We start from the raw sequence: 7,894 nt of genomic DNA on the forward strand, positions 1-7,894 counted from the left end.
CGAAAAACGTAATTCCATCATAAATTTTATGACGGAATACATTATTTGGTCACAAATTTGTAACAGAAAAATATTGCCGTCAAAAACTGTGACAGAATCTATTTATGTCAAAAGTTTGTGAAGGAAAATAATTATCCGTCACAAAATTTTGACTGAAAACATAATTCTGTCACAAACTTTGTGACGGAATGCATGGCTCCGTCACAAATTTCTGACAGACAAATATTGCCATCAAAAACTTTGTGATAGATTATATTTATGTCACAAATTTATTACGGAAAATAATTGTCTGTCACAAATTTTTGACAGAAACATAATTCTGTCACAAACTTTGTCTAATTCTAGCTTTACCAATTATATATTTTAACCCTAAATTCACATTCATGCCTTTGCTCATTCTCTCATCGCCTCTCCCTCCCTCTCTCTCTCTGTCTCTCTCTCTCTCAACCTTGTGCCTCTTGCATTATCCTTGCCCAATTGCTATCCTCTCCTCCTTGAAGCTAGTAACTCTTTCTTGTAGCCGCCCTTAATCTCATCGATGCGCAGCTACTTCTCCGTCCTTCCCAGCAAAATTGCAGGATTGATTCTCGGTTTCTCCCTTGCATAATAGCAGGAATCACAGCCATTGTGCGGTGAGTTTTTCAATTCTCAAATTCCTACCTTTTAAAATCGATTATGTTGCTACGTTTGGGAATACATGGGACAGAATTATTGGGTTAGCTATCTAGGACTTGAAATAACGATTGAATCAATTTCCTTTTTATGAATATGATAAACCCTTGACAAGTTCTTTTTGATTTCTAACTCACGGCATTGTCAATATTGGATTGGCTACCTTAATTTCCAATATATCGACTGTCAATATTGGACTTGAAAAAAATGTTGGTTGATATTTAATTCCCTTGATGTCTGCAAATTGGGGGACATGGAGAAGATGGGTCCTTCAATAGGATCGTGATATTCTGATTTCACCAAGTCTTCCTTAGACATGCATTTTTAATTTTTAATTATGTGGTTTTATCATTTGTCATCTTGCAAATGAGTAATTTAATGAATTTTAACCCAAATTGGAGCTTAAACAAGAAATGCGATTGACAACTAGTTTACATCGCTAATCAAATTAGCATAACTGATATAAATTTTAAAGAGATAATTTTTATTTTGTATTTTATTTTTTGTAGTTTTGATGATTCCCATTATCCTTTGTATATAACTAAATTGAATTCTTGTAAGTATGTAACCCACTTGCAATTTTTTTTTATATATATTATTCAACTAGATCAATGTTTCAAACATAAGAAAGCAACTTTTAATTCCATTTTTTTCTTCATTTCGAATGCTATTTATATATGAAAAGTATAATAGCTCTCTTAATAATTATGATTATAATTATGAAGTGCATATATATCCATCATGGGAGACATCATTATTAGCTTATAGATGTTCTTCAAATATAAGCATACTGTTAACGTCCAATGTTCTTCCCCTATCTCATACCACTTGAAATAATGCCAAAGAAAACTCATACGACTTTCAAGAAAGCAATGAATTCTCAAGATTTTGCACCCAACATGAATCTTTCATGTATTCCGCATTGTGTATATCTATCTAGCTTGAAGGATCACCATTATATATATGTGTATGGCTGAAAGTTACCTCAGTGAAGTGTATCTTATTAGATAAGCATATTGATGATTTGATTATTGAAGTTCAAGATTCCAAAGGACAACATTTTGGTGTTGTCTTTGCTGATGACCCGATAAGAAAAATTACTTTTTGAGTTTCTAAGTGTTAAGAAGGTAAATTCTCAACATTATGTTGTTGCGTTGCAAAAACTGTGGTGTATGAATTTTTTTAGAAGTTGCCATCAAAGTTCAACATTTTTAGCAAAGAAATTTGTTGCTAACTGGCCATGGAAGTTAGTGACTGAATTACATTGTTGCTTAGATCCAAATTCAAAAAGTTATTTCGATGCAATTTTGGAAAGCTTGTAGAGAATGTGGGTGTTCTTTTACTTTTCATTCAATTTGTTGAAAACTATATGTTGATGGAAATAGATTAATGAAAAATTCAACTAGGCATAGATTAATGTAAGTAATTTTTATTTTTTTTTTTTTTTATTTTCATTTGGATTATTGTGAATATGTTATATTGTTATTGTTATTGTTATTAATTTCATTTTTCTAGTTTCATTATTACTTGTAATTAATTATTAACTCCAATAATTATATACAAGATCAAACGGAGGTTGTGGTGGTTGTTGCTACTGCTGATGCTATTTTGAACTCACACCATAACGATTCATAGGAGATCTTAGTAATGTGAATCTCCTACACTTAGCTATTGTGGGTGGAGAGAATAAGTGGCGCGTGTACGGTTTGGGCTCTCATGCTTCAACTTTGTACCTAGACTCATTCAGCAGCTCTGCTACTTCATGCAGGATAGCTATGGTGACAAATCATGTTGCTGATGAGTGCATTAAAGTGCTTGAGGAGGAGATCGTGCACATGAGGAAAAATCAAAAGCGAATTCTTCAGCAACATGTTGAGGAGAACGTATTGCACCTTAGGCAACAGAGTGAAGAATAGTTTCGCTCTTTGCAAGAAGAGATGAGGCGTATGATGAAGTAGATGGAATCATCATCCCGCCCTTCAAGTGATTCTGTTGATCTCCATGATCAGAGTAGACCGAATATATAGCTTGATATTGTTTATAAACATTTGCTAACTGAACTTGTTACTTGTATGGTTAACTTTATATTTTTATATAATATATGATATTTTTATTTACTAATTATTGTAAATTTTATTATTATATTTATTTAGGCTTATTACAAATTATATAAATATAATAATTCTTAATTCACAGTTATTTGTTTATTATTAAAAAATTAGAATATAAAAAAAAGAAAATTTTAATTTTATGACTAATTATAATCCGTCACAAATCCATTACAAATTTGTGACGAAAAGCTTTCCGTCATAAAAAAAAATTGGTCAAAAAATTTGTGATGGATAATATTTTGTGACAGATTTGCCGTCACTAATCCGTCCCAATTTTGTGACAGATTCGTGTATTGACAGTTCAACATTTTGTGATGGACGAATGAATTCTGTTAAATTAGTGACGGATTTTTGTTATCCGTCACCAAAAATTTGTGACAAGTAAAATTGCAACGTCAATTTTTCCATCACAAATCCGTCACAAAATTGGATTTGTGACAGATTTTTTCATCACAAATCTGGTTTTTTCTTGTAGTGTATAGATTACTAAGGCATGCAGACAAAATTTGGAATAGAGCCTCCACGTTAAGACAATCGACTTGTCTTGCTCCAAGTCTACAAACTGTGAGGATCGAATGTATAATACTTTTAATTTCTATGTTTCCACTATTTAATTTGACTTGTTGGAGTGGGATTTTGTAGGTTATAAGTTTTTTTTCCTTATGATATAACAATTCAAAATAAAAAATTCTTGTGTAAACTCGGTTTATTATGAACTCAAAGATACAAATATATGAAACTTATATATTTAATAGATGAATCTAATTATATATTTTATATCTTGAGTCTGAGTTGTAGAGAAGAAAAATTCAAAAAGAATATTAAAGTTCCTAGCTCATATTCATTGCACATAATTATAGAGTTAAATTTTAAATTTTTTATGAACTGAAAAATTTTTTTATTAAAACTGTTAAAAAAAATCAAAATTGTAGAATTTTGATATTAATATCCTTATATCATAACAAAATTAATGAATTACAGAATTAATGCTATTAAAATTTGAATTCTTAGACACATACATAACCTATTTTCAATCACTGCTTAACTTAATGCATAAGAGTTTAAAATCATATATATATATATATATATATATATATATATATATAGGATTGATCGTGAACATCATCTATCAATTCACTTTAAAAAAAAATTATGTAAAAATAGTAATTATTCTTTTTATTTTTATTTTTATTTTTATAGGATAAACTTAGATTGTTTTTAGCTACAAATTAATTTTTAATTTTGTAATTTTAAAATTTTATAAAATTTAATATTTTAAATATTGTAATTTTTTTGACATAATATATATATATATATATATGGAATATAAAATAAAAAAAAATGTTAATTATTGCAGGTTTTGTTTGGCGTCAGTTGAATCTTCAATGTGAACAAAGTCACCTCAGAGAATGACAATCTCTCCCATTATAGCCGTCAAAAAGTCAAGGTCAATACTCAGTTTCTTTTTGTTTGCGAGTTACTGTTAACCGTCCATCCTTGATAGTTGAATTTACATTTGTAACCATAGATGAGTTCACAGCATATTTTCATCGACGCTAAAAAAGGGGGAAAAAAATGGAATTCGTAGGCACAAGCTTGGGTGCGTTTTGGCCTTCTTCTATCCTAAAATGTATTTTTCTTGATTTCGGTAACCACAGTATGCTTCCAACCTGCTCATTATCTCACTAAAATGTGAAATGAGACTGATAGGTTTGCTCTTATGCAATTCAAAGCCAAGATAAGCAATGATCCAAATGACGTCCTCAGCTCATGGAATGACTCTGTCCACTTCTGCAAATGGCAAGGTGTTACTTGTGGCTCCAAACATCATAGAGTTACGTCTCTAAATCTACAGGGGTTGAGCTTGCAGGCAACATATCTCCACATGCAGGGAATCTCACCTTCTTGAGGTTTCTCAGCCTTGGTGGCAACAGATTCCATGGAGAAATTCCTCGAGAAGTTGGTCACCTCTTCAGATTGAGATTTTATCAACCTGACGAATAACCAGTTGAGTGGTGAAATTCAAGGTGGCATCAGCAATTGCTCAGAGCTTGCCAACTGCAGCAATCTGCAACAATTATATTTTGATGGAAACAATTTTGGTGGTGAATTACCTAGCTCCATTGGCAAAATGTCTAACCTTGTCCAATTAGGCCTAGGACGAAATCCAAAATCAGGAACAATCCCAGAAGAGGTAGGGAATCTTGTCAATCTGTATCGATTAGATATGGATGGAAACCTTTTTTCTGGTAGTATCCCCATTTCTTTTGGAAAGCGGCAAAAGCTGGAAAGGCTAACCTTAAATCACAATCTACTTTCTAGAGAAATCCCAGTGTTCCTAGGTAACATCACCAAGCTATATTGGCTTCAGTTAGAAGGAAACAAATTCGAAGGAAATATAACTCCAAGTCTTGATATCTGCCGAAACCTTCGAATTTAGAAGGAAACAAACCAAGGAAATATAACTTCAAGAAATAAATTGAAGAGCAGCATACCCGAACAAATCCTTGGCCTTTCTTTTCTATCAGCAACTCGTAAATTATCACAGAACTCATTGACAGGTCCTTCACACCCAGAAGCTGACAACTTGAAAAGTATTAATGCATTTGATGTCTCAGAGAACATACTCTGTGGGGAAATTCCTAAGACAATACGCGATTTTTCAAAGCTAGAAATCCTTAACATGCAGGGTAACTTCCAGCAGGGAAACTTCCTGCAGGGACCCATTCCCTCATCTTTCGTTTCTTCGAAAGGTCTCCAACGAATAGATCTGTCCAGAAACAACTTGTCAGGAAATATTACAAATGAGAAGCTAATCTTCTTGCAATATTTGAATCTTTCTTTCAATAATTTTGAGGGAGAGGTACCAAAAACAGGAGTTTTTAGCAATGCAAGCGCATTTTCGCTTGTTGGAAATAGAGATCTTTGTGGAGGTATCCCAGAATTGCAGCTACCAGAATGCCCTGGCAAAGAAGAGAAACACAAAAAGCCTTCCATTGTTACAATCCTCGCCACAACCATCAGTTCAATTCTGTTTGTCATGATAGTGATGTCCTTATGTGTTTTCTATTGGCGAAAGTCAAGAAAGAGTCCAATTTTCTCACCTGTCACAGTGGATAAGCTTCCTCAAATTTCATACAAGGAACTCTTGCAAGCAACTAGCGGATTCTCTTCAGAAAACTTAATTGGACAAGGCAGTTTTGGCTCAGTATATAAAGTAATTCTTCAACAGCTAGGAGAATGTTTTGTGGCTGTAAAGGTGCTCAATCTTCAGCAACATGGAGCTTCCAAAGAGCTTCATTGCTGAGTGCAAAGCATTGAAAATCATCAAGCATCGGAATCTGGTTAAAATCTTGACATACTGCTCCAGCATTGATTTCAAAGGCAACAATTTCAAAGCTTTAGTGTATACATTTATGGAAAATGGCAGTTTGGAAATGTGGTTGCATCCAGAGGAAAATGGTTATAGTCAGAGAAATAAATTAATCTTTTTTCGAAAACTATGCATTGCCATTGATGTGGCTTCTGCATTGCATTATCTTCATGACCATTGTGGAATGCAAATCGTTCATTGTGACTTGAAGCCGAGCAATATTCTTCTTGACAATAACATGACTGCTCATGTTGGTGACTTTGGATTAGCAAGGCTCATTTTTTAAAGCACCATCAATCCTTCTCAAAGCCAAAATTTCTCAACAGGGTTAAAGGGAACAATAGGCTACATGGCTCCAGGTAATATTTTCCACACTACTTTTTCTTTTGTTAAATTACTGCATGAATCAGAATGGCATGGCATATGCAGGATGAGGGCGAAACAGTCTAAGACCCCTGAACTTTGCTTGTGTTAAGCCCCTGAACTTTTTTTGCTCCACATTAAGCCCTCAACCTTTTATTAAAATTCACATCAAATACTAAAGATGAATGCCAGATTCTTTTATAGATATACAGAATAGTAATTGTACAGTCTTGATCACATTTTAATATAATTGGAGATGTATGAATTGCTGAATATGGAGTGGGCAGCAATGTGACAACTTACAGAGACGTGTATAGCTTTGGAATACTTTTCTTACAGATGTTCACAGGAAAGAGACCAACTCATGAAGTTTTTATAGATGGCTTAGATCTCCACAACTTTGTTGAGGCTAAGCTCCCAGGACAAGTCAAGAAGGTTGTGGATCCCACATTATTCACTCTAGGAGAAGTGGGGGAAGCTAGAGTAGCAGCAGAAAATATGGATGATGAAAGTATTGAAGATAGTGTACGAGAATGTGTTGTATCAGTCCTTCAAATTGGAGTCGCATGCTCTGCAGTAGTGCCACAAGATAGAATGAATATGACGGATGTTAGAAAGTGATGGTTGTTGAATCCACCAAAAATTAAATTAACTGAAATCACTAATTATAAAATATTTTCTGTAGTAAGTGGTAAATCCAGGTCGAACCCTAGAGACTAAATTATTAAATTTCGTGCACTTGTGTAATGGAAAAAGAAACAAAGGTTGGGGGGGGGGGAGGGGGTTAATTCGCAATCCAAAGAAGAAATCAACAATCCAAAATTAAGATCTAAAAATAAGAGACTCTCCAATGAAACAAACTCCAGTCCAAGGTAATTCTCATTCCAATGCATTGATTCGATCATAGACAAAAGAAATACAATTATATCTTATTGAATACTTAACGTAGATTTACTAAACAGTGAGGTAAACCCCTGACCTTCCTATACTCATCATTTAGAGCCCAGCACTCTTATTGACTCTAATTATTAACTGAGTTGGTATTAAGCAATCCTCATCAAATTAATAACTGCATTAAGAAAAGGAAGTAGTGAAGCTGAACAACGATTTATAAAGCATAAATCATTTAATCCACCTTATGGTTTTCTTAGATTATTATCAAAAACTGGGATCATAATCAATAAAACCTAATTGCTACTCATGTTCAAACTTACACAACAATTACGGATTATGAAGATGAACTAGCAATTGATCTCATCAAATAATTAACTAATAGGCCTTTTTAGCAAATCATTCAATAGATCAAAGACAAAGAAATCAGAAAATAATAGATATTCAAAAAGACATAAATTAAATTAAGAACCTGGTCTCACAA

The 7,894-nt window shown here is 33.2% G+C and overlaps 1 pseudogene; it reads left to right on the forward strand.

Annotated features, from left to right (window-relative positions):
- Positions 1-538: 538 nt before the first annotated feature.
- LOC131173071 (putative receptor-like protein kinase At3g47110) lies at positions 539-7,140 on the forward strand (annotated as a pseudogene).
- The last annotated feature ends 754 nt before the right edge of the window (positions 7,141-7,894 follow it).

The sequence above is a fragment of the Hevea brasiliensis genome, chromosome 14 (genome assembly GCF_030052815.1).
Source record: "Hevea brasiliensis isolate MT/VB/25A 57/8 chromosome 14, ASM3005281v1, whole genome shotgun sequence".
NCBI classification, from domain to species: Eukaryota; Viridiplantae; Streptophyta; class Magnoliopsida; order Malpighiales; family Euphorbiaceae; genus Hevea; species Hevea brasiliensis.